At 39.2% G+C, this 20,729-nt stretch overlaps 1 long non-coding RNA gene across 1 annotated transcript in view; it reads right to left on the bottom strand.

Moving 5' to 3' along the window:
- The window catches only part of LOC121924807, a 42,774-nt gene that overhangs the window by 15,616 nt on the left and 6,429 nt on the right, over window positions 1-20,729 (bottom strand). The window contains exons 2-3 of the long non-coding RNA XR_006102724.1: window positions 14,478-14,565; window positions 13,418-13,536 (exon numbers count right to left, since the gene is read on the bottom strand). This is a non-coding gene — a long non-coding RNA (uncharacterized LOC121924807). The remainder of the gene's footprint in view (window positions 1-13,417; window positions 13,537-14,477; window positions 14,566-20,729) is intronic.

The raw sequence follows: 20,729 nt of genomic DNA, 5'->3' as shown, positions 1-20,729 counted from the left end.
TTTACTTGGTTCAGTAGGGCTTAGGATTCCAGCCAAATTGAGGTAACAGAGCCAAGACTCCCAGCCTGACCCTACTGCAGTGAATACATCTGAGCCCCCAAAGAATAGTTAAGATTAAATATTGACACAGTATATTATAAATTCTTCCAGGTAGTGTTTTATTAGTAATTAAATAGTAGATAACAGGACACATGTACCCAGCTGGATACAGAAACTCAGCATTTCTGAACAGTGTCCCAGTTTCAGATGTAGGCATAGAATCAAAATGTCCTCCCTCCTGCCAGCGCTAACAAATTTAGATTACATATACAGATACAGAATTCATCACATGATTTATTATCTAAGCAATGTTAATATTTGCACCCATCAAATCTGAACTTATTTTGCTGGGAACAGAATGAACTGACAGGTCAAAGTATTTAACAACACTAAGTTGAATAGGGTAAGGGAATTTATCTCCAGAATGACTAATAAAACTAAGAACAATTTACAAAGGTTTATGTGCAACACAGGTCTGGCCATGCCTTTAATCGGAGTAAAGCAAGCGCTTCAAACAGTGGATGTCTCATCTGCTTTGGTCATGCTTGCTGAACCCATTGGTCATTACTCCCTCTTGGAGGACTCAGCAATGTATGATCTGTCCTGTATCCTCTACATTAGCCTCTGGTGTTATGGAGGAACCAATCTCATTGCCTGTGTTGAATTATGGACTTTATTACACAAGCCACAGTCTCACCTCAGTCTTGCCACAATTGCATTATTTAAAAGGAATAGAAACATATTGGGTATGGAGCTTTTATTATCACACCTCTATTCAACAGCACAAGAGGGACCATTGACGGTCCTCTTCCACATCCCCCTTGATTTAGCCTTCCTGCTCTATGTCCTACCCAGCATGCCTTTCTTCTTTATTTTTTTTTAATTTGTAGTGCAATTCCAGAGTGATGGAAATGCAATTTAGTAGAAAACAAAAGAAAACAAAAGTCAGTTAGAAAAGGGTGTTGAGAAGGAAACAGACTCTTTGGGAATATCAAGGGAGGACGAGAGGAGGAGAGGAGGAAGCTGACACTACTTGACTGCTCAGTATTGGGACTGCCACAGACTATCACTTATCACACCTGTGGAGTAATGGGGTGGCAGCTCGATTGACTACTTAATGATGAGTTTTCCCATCAATGAAAATATGCTTTCTAACAATGCTTCAGAGGCACAGCAACAAGAGGTCACAGGTGACATTGTGTGATAGGTACTGCCAAAGGCGCTATTCTCTTGTTACAATTTTGTTTTAAAACCCGCATATGATAAAGCCCTAAATTGCAGTTGTTAGTCTAGTTGCCTTCTATGTACATGGAATGTGGGAACCATTTTGTTGCTTGCTGCCTCAGGGAGAAACATGTATTAGACCATCTCTGGCTGTAGGTTTGGGAATAAGAAAGGCCTAGAAAACAAAGCTCTGAAGGAAAAAAGAAAAGTTATATTAATGTATAAAAGAAAGATCAAACTATCCCAAGCAGGCATGCAGCAGCCCACTATTGCTGCTCTCACAATAACCCGCATAGCACCAATCTGTTACAACAGCATTTAAATAGTTGTTTTAAGGTGTTTGTGTGTTTCCTCTACTTTTGGCCCAAATTGAAGATTTAGGCCTGGTACACACTGGTGTTTTGCACCGGCCTGGGCCGATTTTAGGGCTCCATAGGGCTGTGTATCCATACATGCCCAGCCCTACTTTTGGCACCTGTGCGCCATCTTGCCATGCCCCTGTCCACACGTATGTCGATGGCATGCGGGCATCCGAGCACCCAAACGGTGCTTGCCAGAAGCATCATTGTCATGGCACGTGAATGCCATTATGACACCCTAAAAACTAGAGGGGCTCCTTTTTAGGGAGCATGTCGGTGCTACGCCATGCAGCTGGCATGGCACTGACGAGGGGAAAAAAACGGGTGGCATGCAGCCGCCCGTCTGTACCCCCCTTACATTTGCAAATAACTTTCATTTTAGTTTTGATATTTCATACTTATCCTAGTATTATGTCAACTTTGTACACCAGGTATCTATTAGACACACACACACACACACACACACACACACACACACACACAGAATCTCATAGACCACCAAGTATTCCAGTAAGGATTAAAAGTCTACCATACTTGAATTGTTTTTAACAAGGAGGGGATTTGTTTCATGCAGCCTCCAAGTTCTAGTCATAACAAAATATATATGGAGGTTCAAAAAGATCCATTCACTCTAACTGTTGCAGAGTATCAACTGGCATCCCAAACAAAGAATATTTGCTCTATATGGCCACTGTTTCTGCATAGAATAATTTCTTTTAAAGCCCACTGAATGCATATTTATATGAATGAAATCACTGACGGAGGCCATTTATGCAATGCAGCTGTGAGGTCAAAATGACTATGTACAGTATTCTTTTTCATGATAATCTGAATCGTGTGCTACACAAAGAGGAAGAATTCACAAAATGAGAGCAATGTATTTATTTTGCATATATATATATACATACATACACACACACACACACACACACACACACACATACATACACTCTCTCTTTTCACAATGGGATACACAGGAATCTACATCAAAATAAAAACACTATATTATAGTTTGCTATTGACAACTCAGTAAATAGCACACAGTTGACAGAATCCTATATCACCTTTTATTTAACAAAGATGGTCTAAAAAGAATCTATCCTGGTTAGGGAGAATCTTTGCTATTAAAATGAATGTGACATCCAAAATGCTATTTCTCTTTCAAATGCTACCAATTATAATCAATGATAATCCTTTCAAGGAGAGGGAGAGAGATCTAGCAACATTTATCTGGAACAAAAGGAAACCGAGAATAAGAATGAAAATTATGCAAGACAAGTGGGAGAGAGGTGGATTAGGCATCCCAAACTTTAAAATATATTATCATGCCTGTAGTTTAGATTGTATCAAGGAATGGAATAAAATTCAAGATGAAAAGTTATTACAATTAGAAGGCCATCATATTCCATTCGGGTGGCATGCATACCTGATCTATCACAAAGTTAAAATTAATGAAGAGTTCAATAATCATTATATAAGAAAATCTTTACTGAGAGTGTGGCTGAAATATAAACCAAGGCTGGTACATAAGATCCCAAAACGGACACCAGCAAATGAAGCCTTCTATAGAAGAGAAAGAATGAAAGAAGGGGATTGGGTGACATACAATTATTTGTTGACTATGGAAGGAGGAAAATACAAAATGAAAACAATGGGTGAAATATTAAAGGAAGATCTAAAATGCAACTGGTTCCTTTATAGACAGATTTTGGAAAGATTCAAGATGGACAAAAAACTATATCAGATTGAAAAGGATGAGTCAGATTTTCAGAAGCTGATGTACTATGATTTAGTTTCTCAACACATGATATCAAAATATACCAACTCCTACTAAATTTAGAAATGGAAGAGACAATATATGATTAATTGGGCAGAAGATTTTGACAAACCCATACTTTTAAAAGATTGAGAGAAAAACTGGAAAAAACAACTTAAATATACATTAAGTTATGACGTAAAGCAAAATTATTTAAAAATTCAATATAGGTGGTACCTAAACACTGGAGAAATTATCAAAAATTAGTAAGAATAATAAAAATGAATGTTGGAATTGTTCAGAGAAAAAAGGTACCTTTTTTACATTTCCACAACATATGTATAAATGGAATAAAATTAAAATATAAATGGAGTGAAAAACTATTGGAATCAAATACATAAGGAAATAGAAAAAATTCTAGGTATTAAATTGAAAATGGAGACCACCACATTGCTACTAGGGATGGTTAACAATGAGGTAGAAAGGAAATTTGGGAAGATTATTTTTTTACATGGCGTGTGCAGCAAGATCTGCACTGGCTGAAAACTGGAAATGTAAAGAGGAACCAACACTGAATGAATAAAACTGTATGATGTAATGGAGCAAGATAAATTAACATGTCGGTTGCAAGAGGAAACAAATAACAAATATGAGAACGAATGGTCATTAGTAACTAAATACCTCTCACAAAGGTGGGTGGGTATAATAGCATTAGTAGAATAACTTAGATAAGATTGTTTAATCAATGGATGTAAGTATAATGTCTCAGTTTAAAACTTGAAAGAAATGTCAAGGATAAACAATTACGGAGTGGGAAATAAGAAAGGGAGAGGAAGAGATATGGTCGAATGTATGGAAATAAATTTTCAATAGAATCACAAAAACACAAAAATTTACAGGAAGATATTAACCAAGTTTAGAAAGTCAAGGAAATGAATATAGATGAAATATTCATAGTAAATATTCATAGTAAAGGAGAGGAAGTCATTTTATGTTTTGTGTTATGTTTTGATGTTATGTTTACTGTATTTTTTAATAGTTTAGGAATGTCTATGTAGTCTAGTAGTTGGATGTAAAATGGTATAAATGTAAACTGTGAATATATGTTGGATTTATTTTTAATAATAACAATTATTTAAAAAGAAAATAAAACATATGAGATTGGACTGTATAGTACTTTTTGAAAATAAGAATTTTTCAACTTTGTAATGTGCATGCATGTTACTCTTATGGCATATGATTTGGTACACTGTCCACCAAATACTGCTTTGGAATAACTTCCCTTCATTTGTGGTCAGTTCTCAAGCCTTGACTGGCACAAGTAATGGAAATAATTTTTGTTTGAATGCTGTCCATAGAATCCTTTTTAAAGGATGGACAAAGTAATTCAAATTCAAAGATGTTCTCAGGTTATGACTAGCAGGTTTTGTCTGCTGGAAAAAAAAAACTGATCTGCCAGAGGAACCCTCTTCTGCCAGTTGACCTCAGAGACTTGCTGACAGAGAAAACTGCTGACATTATGTCTCCAATAGCTAAGATTAATTAGGAGAAAAACCCCCCAAAAAAGAGGGGGGGAGGAATATCTGGTTGTAACCAAGTCACACCAGCACCAAACTGCCTCCGGACCAAGGCCATAGCCACAGTGTCAACACAAAGTTAGGCCACAGTGTGAGTAGTCCTGAATAATTTCCAGCACCCCTGGTCTGAGGAAGGTCTAAATTGAATTAAGCTTCTGTTGGCATAATATTAACTTGACTGGTCTTTGGCTATCTTTGTGAGTTAGAATTGTGCTCTTATGCTACAATCTTAGGGTATGCTTTGTTAGGTAAAAGCCATTAACTCAGTGAATCTTTTTGTGTGTGTGAAAGCAAGATGCAAAGGATCAGGCTGCTAAGGGAATATACAGAATGCGGGGGGGGGGGGGGGTGTCTGTATATCTGTGCTTCACTTTAAAAACTCACCAGATTACAAAGAATGTTGGAACTAGGACTTGACTAGGGTATTTTATAGGACAGCAGCAGGTTACTTTTATTCTGGAAGAAAATTTAAGCCAGGTGTGGAATGATGATTTGCATCTGGATTTTGCTGTTGGGTTATGACTCAGCTTTGCTAGATGGAAGAAGACTCACCTTGAAAGAGCCTCTCTTTCAAAAAGCCTGAGACTGCAACAGAAGAGACCAATAGCAAATATCTTTCCTCCCTTCTCCTTGTTTTGTAAGAACCCTCCCATGTTCTCAAGGAAGCTATGAAAAGGGAATTAATATTATGGAGTAAAGTGGAGCACAGTAGAAGGGACTGGATTAGCAAGAAGACAGTGATAAAAAATGGAGGAAACTGGTGATTTAAAAATCATGGTGCATATTGTACATTGCCTACTTAGTTACATGTGGAAAACAAAGGGCCTGAACAGATAGGCCAAAATAAAGCTGCTTCAGGTCACTTTGGAGGTATACTGTTTAAATGACACAGGCATCTTAAGAGGCCAGAAGCTGTGCCAAAGCTGCGCTACAGACCTCACTTAAACAGCATACCTCAAAAGTGACCGGAAGCAGCTTTATTTTGGCTTGTCTGTTTGGGCCCCAAGTTAGATCTTGTGATCCCCATCCCAAACCAGCAAACAAGGCTATAACAAGACATTGTGATGGCATTCTGCTTGTTACAGCCTAACTCATTGGTTGGAGGGGATGGCCCAATCACCATCTGCAAGGACCTCCTCTGCCCAGTCAACCTTTTGTTTGGTAAAGTAGGTTTGGGAAGCCATTTCAATGGTGGGAATAGTGCCACAATTGTGGCTACATAGTATTACTGAATACAGAGCAGTTACCAATCTGTAATTATTTGGGCATTGGACTAGGACATTGAGAGACTAGGGTTTGAAACCCAGCTGGGCGATGGGCAATTCACTTTGGGCAATTCACACTTGCATGTGAGAGATTTGCATGTGTATTGTTTTGTTGTTAATGGCAGGCCTCAGGGTGGGAAGGTCTGCAAAAGAGGATTAATAATAATAATAATAATAATAATAATAATAACAATAAAATTTATTTATGTTTCCCCGCCTCTCCCAGTGGATCGAAGCGGGGTTACAGACTAAATAAAAGCACAAAGTGTTTACCTCAAAATTCAATTAAAAACAGCTAAAAACAATAAAATATCCAACATCAGACAATAACAATAGCATCAACAAGCAAGGCAGGGATCATACACAGACAAGGGCATATCATTCATATCAGGGGGGTATACATATCAGGTGGGGTATGCTTGGATAAAAAGCTCGGTTTTAACTGCTTTTCTAAATGTTTCTAACAAGGCTGCCGAGCGGATCTCCTCAGGAAGACTGTTCCAGAGTCTCGGAGCCGTTGTTGAGAATGCTCTTTGCGAAGTAGCAACATACTTAGAGATTGCTATTTCCAATACGTTCTTACCCGATGTTCTAAGAGTGCGGGGCGGATTATATAGGGAGATGCGGTCCCGTAAGTAACTCGGGCCCAAGCCCTATAGGGCTTTATAGGTAATAACCAACACCTTGTACTGTGCCCGGAAGCAGATAGGGAGCCAGTGAAGATCTTTTAAGTTATGTGTAATATGGTCAAACCTTGATGACCCGGTGACCAATCTGGCTGCTTGATTAGTGTTCATTATCTGCTGGGAGATTTCTCATTTGCATTTGTTGAATCTTTATCTTGCTATTTTTCAGGACTGTTAGCCAAACCTTGTTCACTTTAAGGGTTTCCTCTTTCCTGTTGAAATTGTCCAGGTGTTTGTGGATTTCAGTGGCTTCCCTGTGCATCCTGACATGGTATTAGTTGGCATAGTCCAGAATTTCAGTGTTTTCAAATAGTATTTTATGGCCAAGATTGTTTGTGGCATGTTCTGCTACTGCTGATTTTTCTGGCTGGCCCAGTCTGCAGTGTCTCTCGTGTTCCTTGATTCTTGTTTGCACACTGCATTTGGTGGTCCCTATGTAGACTTGTCTTCAGCTGCAATGGTATACAGTAAACTCCTGCGGCTGTGAGCGGGTCTCTTTGGTCCTTGGCTGAGCGAAGCATTTGCTGGATTTTTTTTCCTTACCACTTTGCCTATTCTGTCTGTGAGTGACTCCTTTGATGTATGGTAAAAATACCTTCCCTTTGGGTGGCTGATTAATAATAATAATTTGTTTTATTTATATACCGCTATTCCAAAGATCATAGTGGTGAACAGCAAGTAAGCTAACTAGCAAGTAAGCTAATTTGCCCCCAACAGTCTGGGTACTCATTTTAGCGACCTCGGAAGGATGCAAGCCTGAGTCGAGCTTTTTTGCTGGTCTTGAACTCGCAACCTTGTGGTTTTGAGTAAATGGCTGCAGTACAGGCATTTAACCACTGCGCCACCAGGGCTCCTTGATTGTCTTCACTTCTCTGGGTATTCCTGGGCCTGGCAGCCCTTCTGATGTCTGAGCTGGGATAACCATTGGCCTGTAGAGCCTGGTCCAGGTGCTTCAGTTCATCTTCCAAGATGTGGGGTTCACAAATGTGTTTTGGTTCACCTTAGGGTCACCATAAGTTGGAAACAATTTGAAGGCATGCTACAACAACAGCAACAACAAATCTAGGTTATAAATCTGTAACAGCAATAGAGAATACCAGCCCATGTCTCTAAAAAGGTATAGTACTGAGCTAGGATTCGGTTAAGCCCTATGCTCTGAAGCCAGTCAATTGTCCAAAGCATGTCCAAACAAGAAAAAATACTTATTTTATTTATTTATTTGAATTATATCCCACTTTTGTCCCCAACTTGGGACTCAAGGCAGCTTTCAATAAGGTTAAAAAGAAATACAAAGAAAAAAGAAAAGAAATACAAAGAACAACAGAGAGTTGGCCAGCCTAGCCTGCCTTGTTTCCAGGAACTGGGAATGACCAGTGGAGCTTGTGGAGGAAAAAGTTCTGAAAGACAAAAAGTTTCTGCAAGTGTTCACCCTGCTTATAAAAGGTTAAAAGTGAGGAGAGACCAGAGTTTTAAATGCAAGCCCCAAAGCTAAGTGTCTCTCTTGACAGAGAAGATCTAATGAAGGCTACTATATCATACCCTCCAACATTTCACAGATAAATCCACACCATGTGTGGCCAACAAACATTAGAGTGCAGTCATGATGGCAAACGTTATTGACAAGGAGGAACAAACAAGCTGGAAGAGGCTGCAGCATTTTGCTTTTGTCTATACCTACTGGGAAGGGCAAGATTCTGCCCCCTCCTCTCCCCACACTACTTTTGCACTTTGAACTCACTTTGCAACAGTTGAAGCAAGCCAAGGACAAAGGGGAAACATGGGAGGAGGAGAAAAAAACTGGGACATGTTTAAAGCTGCTGAAAAAGTGGGATGACAGATGATGATCAGGACAGTCTCTGGCAAATTAGTACAGTTGAAGAGTATTCTGCTTATGTTACCTTGAACATACCTCCACACACTTAGGAAACTTGGTCCATCAGTATGTTAAGTCTTATTAAAATTAAAGCAGATCCTCTGTTATCACAACACAAGTTAGAATTAATCTGCAAGTTCAATGGAAATAAAACTGCATACAGGTCACATTGAAATAGCAATACATTTTATGTACTACTTTGCTACTATATAAATGCTTGAAGAAAATCAACCGTTGGCCACAACTTTGGATTTCTTTAACTCAGAACATAGGAAAACAGGCATTCCCTCACCCCACCCTGGCCTCCTAGCATGGCAGAGATTCAGGTATAAACTTGTAAAAACATCAAGTTCTAATGAAAAGAAAAGATGGTGAAATCTGCAGACAGCAAGGCAGCCCAGTTAAAGAAAACTGCATGAGGAGCAGATTTTTTCTACCTAATAGCATTTTTAAAAAATAAAAAATTGAATTGAATTAAATACATATTTGAAAACTTTAACATTTATTGCCTTTCTCTGAACTCAAGGGGGACACACAAAATGTTGTAAGATTCTAGTTGATGTCAGATATTCTGAGCAGCTCTTAGTCATATTAGTGCAAGATTGCAAATATGTTTGCTTGAAGCATTTATATTACATGGTTTAAAAATCTATAGACACCTCAGCCAGAGACTGCTGCTGCTTTCCAGACTTGTAAAACAAAATAAAAACACTTTAATTAGCCTTCAAGGGGCATTGGAAAAGGGTAAACCAATCAAAGCTGAATAAGCCGTTTCGCCAAGTTACAAGCATGAGTTATGTTCTTGCTCAGTTTTGGGTCTACACTGACTTTATAGACTGAGAAAATCATACACATATTCTGAATTTGGAACAACTGCTGAATGGGAAAGTCATATTTATCTCACTATAAGTGTATAAAAATGCAGGCATCATAAGTATGTTTAGTTATAGGTAAGCATGTTATGGCCCATGAATGAAACAAATAGACATAACAAAGCAAGCCATATTTATTTCAGTTACTTTTACTTCTAAGGGCTTTCTACTTGGGCCAAATGAAATGATCTAATCCCCATCTTCATGATGCAGGGGCAAATCTCAATCCAAGTGGAGAATTTCTTCATGATATAAGGCCAGTTCCACATCAAAACTGCTTAAACTGGTTTTTAATATTTACCTTTTGCTCTCTATTTTGCAAGAAAACTCAAGAGTACTCCATAGCAATGCTGGGCAACTATTTGCACACACACACTGTGTCACCCAATACTGTCATGGAACTGACATCTCTCCCTCTTGAGATCTAAACAAGGGGCCAAGCCATGTGATCAACACTGAATGCGTCAGTTGTGACCTCAAAGGAAGTAACTTGTGCCAGTGACAGCAGCAGCAGTGTGTAAACTTCTGCCCAACATTGCCAAGGGGTTCAGAGATAATGGGAGAACCTGGGGCAATTCCAGGACCAAAATACTTTAGGAGCTGAAGTAGAGGAGCCCTAAGGTGAGTGTAGTTAGGGTCAGAGTGTATCTACACTAACCAGAAGTGAAGAACTTGCATGTTTCCCTGAACTATAATACTAAAATTCTTTAGCATAGAATTCTAAATCCATCATAAAACAACAAATCCCAGGATTCCATAGGATGGTGCCATGGCAGCTAAAATGGTTGCCCTCAAGCTAGAAGCTACAGCTAGTGCAAAACACCACCCTGATCATCACATAGAAGTAATATAACATTGGTTTTAATGAAGGTTGTTGGCTACCAATATATTTTTAGTCTGAATTCAAAGTGCTGGTGATATCTGATGATATTCAGAGCCTTAGTACAGTACATTCAAATCAGTTTTGTCTGGGGTTTTTTAACTGGTCTTATTGTATGCTGCCCTGAGCTCCTATCAAGTAGACCAGGATGTATATATTTTAATAAATCAAAATAGTGACTAATTAAATAAATTGGGCAAATTGTTATAACTGTGTAGGGCAAATGCCCTCAAAGTCCTAGCTTGAAAAATAAGTCTCTTGCTCTCTTCCTTGGGAACAATTCCCAGACAGTTCAAAGATGTTTTATAATTGGACAATCATATAAGATAAGGCAGAACGCTTGTATTTTTTGGCACACTATTAAATCAGAATCAGTTTTCTAGCCCTTTTGAATAGATGTCAATGGCCTTGGCTTTTTCAATCCTTATCTGTCAAAATCCTTTGCTCTTACTGAATACAAGAAGGAACTACTTCTCTCAGTGATACCAGGAAGCAATGATTCTGCTCCCCACTGGAGCTCCTCAGATTTGATTTGGAGGGCTGAGAAATCCTTCAAAGCATACTTTCAGATGATGTGGGATTTTGTTGGGGGAAAGGGCAGGGATGACACTAGCAGATGCCCACTTGCATAAAGTTAGATTTAAGCCACTGTTTGTTTTTTTCACTTGAAATGATTGAAATATTGAACTATGAATGAACCTGATATGAATGGTAAATTATGGCCTGAATGCGCCATGCTGGCACCGATACTAGGGTTAAGGACTGTGCACCAACTGCACGGTCCCTAACCCTAGCACAGTGTGGGTGCCGTCATATTGATGTAAGTGACTTGCAGCATCTGCACATTGCTTACGTCACGAGTGCACCACTGGTGCACTCGCGATGTCACTGGCACCACAAAAAGAACCCGGAAACACCGGGTTCTCTTTACTCCGGAGGACAGCATGCGGTTTGGGGGCTGCGCTGTCACCCCGGAGTTAAAATGGGTGAATGCAGTCTGCCGTGTCACAGTGGTCTGTATTGCCCCTAGGGCAACTCATCTCATTTTCATTGCAGCTTTCTATATTGGCTCAAAGCTATACTTTGTAGAATTATATATATATAAAAAAGCACTCCATTTCACCACCTGAAAGCTCAAAATAGGATGTATTGTTCATTACCTAACATCAACAACAGTCCCAACTATATCAGGTGTGTGATAACTGGGGAAATAAATGTATCGGATGTACAAGAAATATGGAAATTAATACATCAGTTGGTAGAAATGTCTGATTAAAGAAAGGACGTCAGAAATTTTTTGATAAGACAAATGGCCTTTTAGGGCATTTCAGTAAAAGGGATTGTTGTCCTTGTCGATGCTGCTTGATATTAATATATCTACTCATTAGTTTTAATTGTTTTAGTATCTAATTTACTCTTAATTTGTTTTGCTGTTGTTATTATGTACCTTCAAATAACTTCTGATTTATGGCAGCCTTAAGGTGAACATATCATAGAGTTTTTTAATTAAAATTTGTTCAGAGGGGGCTTGCCTTTGCATTCTTCTGAGGCTGAGAGAGTGTGACTTGCCCAATGTCACCTAGTGGGTTTCTATGGCTGAGTGAGGATTTGAACCCTGGCTCGCAGAATTATAGGCCAATACTCAAAGCACTGCAGCATGTTGATTTTTAAAAATCTGTCACTTTCCCTTTTGGTTGCATTTCAGAGAATCCATTCAGCATTCTTATCAAATTTGTATTCCATATTGGGCTGTGAACTTGTTTTTGTTTTGGCATGGAACTGAATATTTTCATATGTAAGTTCCCTGAAGTATACATTTTTGTACACTTTTATCCAGCATATGCATTTTAACACAATTTTTCGACTAGGAGAGTTGTTTGTGTGCTTGTATCTTCAGATATAGTTATGCATTTCAGTAATACACATGCTTCAAATGTATTCATGTATGCATTTTTTTTTTACTTTGCAAAAACTTTTGGTTGCAAGCCTCTGATTTTGTACAGATTTCTCAGGCAAGATGTACTCTATCCTATTGCTGCTCTTAGGCGATGTGAAATGGATATTTTCACAAGAAAAAGTAAACCCAACAAATTTCTTTTCCATCCCTAACCACATATACATTAGTCATCTGATGTTACCCACTTTGAACAGCTCTTCCCGGAAGGTAGGTTGTTGTGAAACAAAACAATATATTCATTGTTTCATAGAACATCAATTATATGCATCATACATAGGCATAGCTATCCAATCCTTAAGGAACCAGTTACTTGGTATATGTTCAAATAATGACTAGTAGTACAGTAATAGCAAAGAAAGATAAATACTTTCAAAGGAAGATGACCTAATGTTACATGGCAGCTCCATCTCCTGAATCAACAGCTTGCCTTGCAAGTGTTTGGAACCATGTTGATTTTTGGTCCTGAGTTCTGGAAAAGGTTCAATTTCATGACATTTTACAGTAGTGATTACTTATGCAATCATAAATGGTAAAAAGATATTGCTGATACCAGATTTATCTCTAAAGTGCACATTTTCACAGTTTTCGTTAGTATGTAATGTTAGTACCACCGTCGATGATTTCACCTCTTCCTTTGGGACAACACTCCACCACCAAATAGGCCTTGTTGACAGGAAATATGTTTTATTAGCTGAATGTGAATTTGGTAACCACACAGACTCCTTTTTGAGCTCAAAGTGCTCAGCAGGGTTCAGACTCAAGCAAAACATATCTTTCCATCCAAAATGTTATTGTTTTTCTTAAAGCTTTTCTTCTGAAAATCAAAAGCTTGAGAAGTAGATGCTCAAACAGAAAATCGGTTTTTAGTTCATAATTATTTCTAATTTTAGGTTTGCAAGTAACAGCGATCATAGTTAGCCAATACTTACTACAGTATTTGGGCTGAATCAGAGGCAGAACATGTTGTTTACAGGATCCACAGTGGTACAAGGTGTAGTCAGGAGACAGGGAAGTCATAACTGAAGAGTCTTCACATCCACACCCTTTCCTATTAATAATAAATAATTATAAATAATAATAAAAGCTTAATTTTTACCCCATCTCTCTGTCAAAAAGACAATTGAGGTGGCTTACAATTAAAAGAATCCATACAAGAACCCAATATCCCTGTTTTTCCCTCCCTCCTCTAAACCATCAATTAAACAGTTTAAGCATTAAAACAATCCCTTAAAATAGGTGACACCTTATCCTACCTTGGTTTAGATTTGCTACATGATGTGAGATGGAGTGGTTATTCCAGTACTATATGTATTTTTTCAATTCATGGATCCTGATTATGTTAGGGGCTCAAGAGACTGGCATTATACACCGACATGGGGGTGGCATGGGGGTGTGGCATATGCATGCCAGTCACCCCGACTGTGCCACCACACAGTCCACCTGACTAGATGGTGGGTAGCATCACTCCACGTCTTCAGTGCAGCGTTTATATGTGCTGCACCGAAGAAATGGCAAAAAGCTGCCACAATGGTGGCTAGGTCACCCTTTCCATGGCTCAAAAAGGAACTGCTTTTTGCGGCTTCTTTTACACTATGGAAAAACCGGATTGGGGCCATGGCAAGTAGTTGCCATGGCCCTGATCCGGCAAGGAAAGGGACAGCTGCAGGCCACTCCAAAGGGGCAGTCATCATGCAGAGGCTTCCTTACTATCAAGAGGGCAAATCACAATATTTTTCTGCCTAAGATAGTGCATCAAATGGTGCTTTATATTTCCTGAACCTCAAGTCAAAGTGCCTCATATCCATGGACTGTCTACACATGATGTATAACATGCCACAAGTATCTCTCCCTTAGCATAATTATAAATGTTGCACTTTGGGGAAAATGTAAATAAGATGCCTGGAGTGACTGGAGTGACTGGCTTATTCTGCCAAGGGCTTTGCTGCTTTCAGAAAACCAGTTTCTGTTTGGGTAAAACAATCAGCTCACCTACACCAAGTCTTCAACAACACAGGAACTTGAGTGAATGCCTTCAGTAATCTCCAAAGTAAGAGGGAAAAAAGGAAGTGTAACAGTTCTGAAAGAAGTAGATTTTTTTCAATTAGTAAGAAAAGAGATACAGAATGTTTAAGCCAGGCTTAATTAAGTTACTTAAAAATGGCACCCCACTTGCTCCCCACTGCCTTGTCCATGTATTGGGAAAGAGAATACAGGAGCCAGTTTATTGTAAAAACTGGACCCACTTCAAACTGGCTTCCAGGCGGGTTACGGGGTTGAGACGGCCATGGTCGCCTTGGTCGATGATCTCCGTCTGGGCATCGACAGGGGAAGCGTGTCCCTGCTGGTGCTCTTGGACATCTCAGCGGCTTTCGATACCATAGACCATGGTATCCTTCTGGGACGCTTGGCAGAGGTGGGAATCGGGGGCACTGCGCTCCAGTGGTTCCGGTCCTACCTCTCCGGGAGGTCCCAGATGGTGCAGCTGGGAGACGTGTGCTCCGACGAGCGAGCCCTTAAAACTGGGGTCCCTCAAGGAGCCATTCTGTCTCCCATGCTATTTAACATTTACATGAAACCGCTGGGAGAGATCATCCGGAGACATGGGGCGCAGGGTTATCAGTACGCTGATGACACCCAAATCATTTTCTCTATGTCTCCGACTGATGCAGTGACTGGGGATGGCGTCTCTCCTCTCGTGGCCTGTCTAGAGTCAGTAATGGGCTGGATGAGGGAAAACCGACTCAAGTTGAATCCAGAGAAAACGGAGGAACTAGTGATAGGTTCTCCTGGTCCAGGAATGGCGGTGGTTCCACCTGTCCTGAACGGGGTCACGCTCCCTGTGAAGGGCTCAGTGCGCAGTCTGGGGGGTGCTTCTTGATTCGTCGCTCCATCTGACTGCTCAGGTGAATGCGACGGTCAAGAGCACCTGTCATCAGCTTCGGCTTATTCGCCAGCTGCGCCCATACCTGGCCCAGAGGGACCTAGAAACTGTTGTACATGCTCTGGTAACTTCGAGACTGGACTTCTGCAATGTACTCTACATGGAGCAACCCTTATACCAAACTCGGAAGCTGCAAATGGTGCAGAATATGGCAGCCCGGCTGGTCACTGGCGTTTCCAGGACCAGCCATATAACACCGGTTTTGAAAGATCTCCATTCGCTGCCCATTCGCTTCCGGGCTCAATATAAGGTGTTGGTGATTACCTATAAAGCCCTAAATGGCTTGGGCCCAGGATACCTAAAGGACCGCCTCTCCCCGTACATTCCGCCTCGCACCCTCAGAACGTCTGGGCAACAATTACTGAAGGTGCCTGGGGCTAGGTTATCCTCCACCACACGGAGGACATTCTCCACGGCTGCCCCAGCCCTTTGGAATACGCTGCCCACCGAGCTCCGCTCGACTACCACCCTGGCCCAATTCAGGAAGGACTTAAAAACCTTCCTGTTCCAACAGGCATTCCCCGACTAAAAATCCTGTGGGCCTCCCTCCTCTTCTGTGGCCAAGAGGTTGGGCTAAGGGGCTTTTAATTCTGTTAGTTTTATTGATTGTTTTTATTGATTGTATGGTTAGCCTGTGTAGTTGTATCTTTTTATATTGTTTATGGCACCATTGTTTTTTAACCTATGTTGTAAGCCGCCCTGATCTTGGGAAGGAGCGGGATATAAATAAAATTTTATTATTATTATTATTATTAAAAAGGAATGATGGAGCTCAGTGTCATCTGCATAGGTGTAGGGCTTGGAAAATTACTTTTAAAAGGTCACTGATTCCAGTTATAGCCCCAGAACTTTCCCAATAGTTTGTTAGTCTTATAACACAGAAGGGTCTTTTAATGGGGCTGCTGACCTGTATCCTTATTGCTATGTTGTAAAATGCTGTTTCATACTGTTTTTAAATCATAAGTGTTTTAATATGACAATTCATTTAATGGTTTAAACATTTTTTATCTTTAGGATTTTAGCTGTACTTTATTTTAACCTTCTGGTAAGATGCTTTGGGACCAGTGTTGGGAGAAAAGATTAATGCAAATTAAATAAATATATTGTTTTTGTGGGTTTTTCAGGCTATGTGGCCATGTTCTATAAGAGTTTATTCCTGACATTTCACCTGCATCTGTGTATGACATCTTCAGAGAAAGTACTTTCTCTGAAGATGCCAGGCACAGATGCAGGTGAAACATCAGGAATAAACTCTTATAGAACATGGCCACATAGCGTGAAAAACCCACAAAAAACTATGGATGCCAGCCATGAAAGCCTTCGACTTCACATTAAGTAAATATAGGTTGAGTCTCCCTTATCTGGAATTCTGACATGCTCCAAAAACCAAAATTGTCAACATGGATACCTGAGATAGTGACATCTTTTCTTTCTGATGGTTCATGTACAAAAAATATTTTTGAAAATATTGTATACATAATTACCTTCAGGCCACGTTTATAAGGTGTAAATGAAACATAAATGAATTTCATGTTTAGACTTGGTTCCTATCTCCAAAATATCTCATTATCTATATGAAAATATTCCAAAATCAGAAAAAATCTAAAATACTTGGTCCTATGCATTTCAGATATGTACATATATAAGTATCATAATATTTTTAAGTATCTCTTTGCTTTCCTGTTTTTCACAGGTAGCTAAAAAGATTACCTTTCAGTTCAAGTGGTGGCAAACAGCATTATTTCTACAGGGTAGGTGCACTCCTCATTGCTGTACAATGGGATTAATGAGAAGGCACAAATCATTGGTAAAAACAAAAGAGGGAAAGGTGGAGGGAAGTAAAATGGGAAGAAAGTGGAAGGACTCTATTAGGAAGGTCATGGATATGACTTTGCAGGAACTAAGCACAGCAGTGGAGGACAAGGAGTCTTGGTGATGTCTCATCCACAGGGTCGCCGTGGCTCTACATTGCCCCGAGGGTGGTTAACAACAACAAAAAATATACACTTTAATACAGACCAGCAACAGAAATGAAATGTTACTCCACTGATGCTTCCACTATAGCAGAACAGCAAGTGCTGTACTTGAACAGTAAGCTTCAAGCACTTGAAATTAAGATTGCCTTCCACTGAAATTTTTTATAAATTTCTACTCCTTTTCAGAATATTTTTTAAAAAATAAAAAAAAACACATTTTAACTGGATTATAATCCATTCACTTGGATGGCTTCTGTTTTATTTCAGGCTTACTTTAAATGCTTGAGAATTACAACAAAAAGGAAAAAAACACTAAGGAGATTTTCAGATGGGGGAATAAGCTGAGAGTAAAAGGCACCCTCCTGGCATAATTGTGCGACCACACTCAAGATTTTCAGACAATGTCACACTCATCCAGGACTTATCCAGTGAAGATCCAGGAATATTCCAACAACAAACCATTCATGGGACTTCCCTGTGAAAGTTTTGTTGCTGGAGCATTCCTGGATCTTCACCGGATAAGTCCTGGATGAGCGTGATGTGTTTGAAAATCTTCAGCACGATTATGCCATGGGTCTGCCTTTTACTCCCGGCTTTTTTACCTCATCTAAAAATCTCCTGAATAGAAAAGAAGAAATTGATCCCCAGTTGTTTGTAGTCACCTCAGCTAATACAGAAAGAGTACAACAATATAACACGTCTGATACATTTCAGTGATGTAAAAACACACCTTCCCAAATGTTTTGCATTGTCTCATATGACCATGCACTGGTGTGAGAGATAAAAGTGTCTTGCTTGAACCAGGACAATTCAACAATGTGACAAATGAGACCCATTTGAGAGAAATGATTAACATGGAAAGTTATGCATAACCAATTAAACTTGTAAGCTAAACTTAAATCCCCAAAGTTCCCAAGGGGCATAAGTGCAAATAACATGACTTGAGATTCTGGCTTTTTAAAAAAGTGAAGAAAGCAGTCTTAAAATACTATATGTGCGGTCTTAACTTTCCCCTGTCTCACAACAGCTACTTAGTGTCCAAAATAACATTATATCTGTAAGCTTATATGCTTACTTAGGAATGTTAAAAAGTCTCTCACTGGTTAAAAGTGAAAAGGCTTGCCTTCAGTGGTGCTTGTATATGTAGTCAAATATACTCTGTTTTCAACTCCAGGGACATATATTAACAGTGTGCAATCTCTTCTGAAGTACTTCATGTCTGTAATAATTCAGTAAGCTTTTAAGAACCAGGAATTCTGATGACTGACAAGAAACAGATTGGTGCAGGACCTTTTGCTCAGAACTGGTCCTGGTGATGGTCATGGCAGTAGGCACATGCACACAGTGTCAGGAGTACTAATAATGATGGTAATATATGACATTTGCATTGTACTTTTGAGGTTTTCAAAGTATTTTGTGCACATATTTTCACAATCCCTATGCCCTACTATTGCTAATTCAAGATGTCCTATGATCTGGGTAAGCAATGATGACATTTATTTTGTGATTATTTGTCTTGAGTGTACTTGATAGCCCATGTAGATTATGTTACTAATGTTTGTTACTTTATGTATTTAGAAGCATGAAATGACAGAATAATATACCTATCCGGAATTGTAATTTATTTTATGCTGATGAAGAAGACCATAGTGAGTCGAAATGGCCACACATTACTCCAGAGGTAGCCATCTGAAAGTTTCGCACCATGTTTTGAAGGTTTCACACCATGTTTCTTTTGTTGAAAGCAGTCAATTTTTGAAGGATATTGCCAATAATGGAATGTTATTTTAGCCACAAGAGCTACAAATTATTATCACCATAGCTCCTTGACTGGATTATCCTACAACAGCGGAATATTGTCTTAAAACAGCAGAATATTGCCACTGTTCATAGTCTATTAACTCCATCCTCATCACTGGGACTACTAGTTACCACTGCTGTTGTTTTAAAGACTTTGCTCTCATCATTGGGACTATCAATCACCAATAAATAGCATTAATTTCTACAGCTGGCTTAGTGTGTTAATGTATATAGGAATTGTTCATTACTGTTGTTTTTTATTAATTATGATACACATACAAATATACATTTTGCAAGAAAATGTTGTATCTTTATTATAATTACAGTATTTAGTATTGAAGATTTACAATTTACCTTAGTGGTTCTCTCCCTGTTTTGTTAGTTTTCTCAGTAAGCCTCTTGTTTGTTTTGGTATACTGAGGATGGAGCAAGCTTGTTTTCTGCTGCCCCAGAGACTAGGACATGGAGCAATTGATCCAAATTACAGGAAAAGAGATTCCACCAAACTTTAGGAGAAAATCCTTGATGGCAAGAATTGTTTGATAGTGGAATAGGCTGCTTCAGAATGTTGTGAAGTCTCATTCTTTGCGGGTTTTTAAACAGAGGCTGGATGGCCATCTGTCAGGTAAGAATTATTTATGAATTCCTAAATGTTAGGGTGTTGCACTGGATGGCCCTTGTTGTCTCTTCCAACTCTATGATTCTATAATCCTTACAACAATCCTATAAAGTGGAATTATGGCAAAAGTGAGAGGCTGATAGTGAGAAAACAGTGCTTATTGTTACTTACATATAGTCATGAAATGTTAAGGGCTGAAGTGAGATTTGAACTAAGTACCATCTTGACCACTGTTTTAGGATGCTTTCACATAAAAAGCTTAAAGCTTCATTTCATAATGCAGATGTAAAAGTCACATTGGTTAGATTGTTCATTCACATTGCCAGCACCTTTCTATTCCATCACATGTTAATAATTCCCAGGTATTAATATATAGCACAGAGCAGTTTAGTCTCTATGTATGAAAATACCTGTAACCACTACATCACACCAATTTCAGCAAGACATGGTAGCTACAGTAGAATGAGAGAAACATATAGTTGGAAAGAATAGCAAAGGTCATCTCATCAAACCTGTTGCTGATCCTGGAAGTTCATGACTAGAGCATCCTTCATTCAGTCTTTGCTTAAACCACCAATGAAGGGGAATCCATCACATTCCAAAGCGGCAGAGATGTAGCTATGGGGAGGAGGATTCCAAAGACATCCCACCCATAAGACTTCTTCTCCCAATGAAATTTTCCTACAGTTCCTAAATTACTACAACTGCAATAACTTAAAAACTGATGCTGTGTATTTAGAAATAGAGTTTAGCCATCCAAAGAAAAGAGAGCTGGCACAGGTACAGTTACCAGCAAATGTAAGTGGTGCAGATGTGAATGATTTTCAAAATCTCACTCCCTGCTATGTAAGAAATTTGAGACAAAAAAAAAATCACCAGGGGACAGAATGCTTATTTGGGGAGGG

This window comes from Sceloporus undulatus, chromosome 3 (assembly GCF_019175285.1).
Source record: "Sceloporus undulatus isolate JIND9_A2432 ecotype Alabama chromosome 3, SceUnd_v1.1, whole genome shotgun sequence".
Classification (NCBI taxonomy): domain Eukaryota; kingdom Metazoa; phylum Chordata; class Lepidosauria; order Squamata; family Phrynosomatidae; genus Sceloporus; species Sceloporus undulatus.
This window is presented reverse-complemented; position numbering and strand designations above follow the sequence as displayed.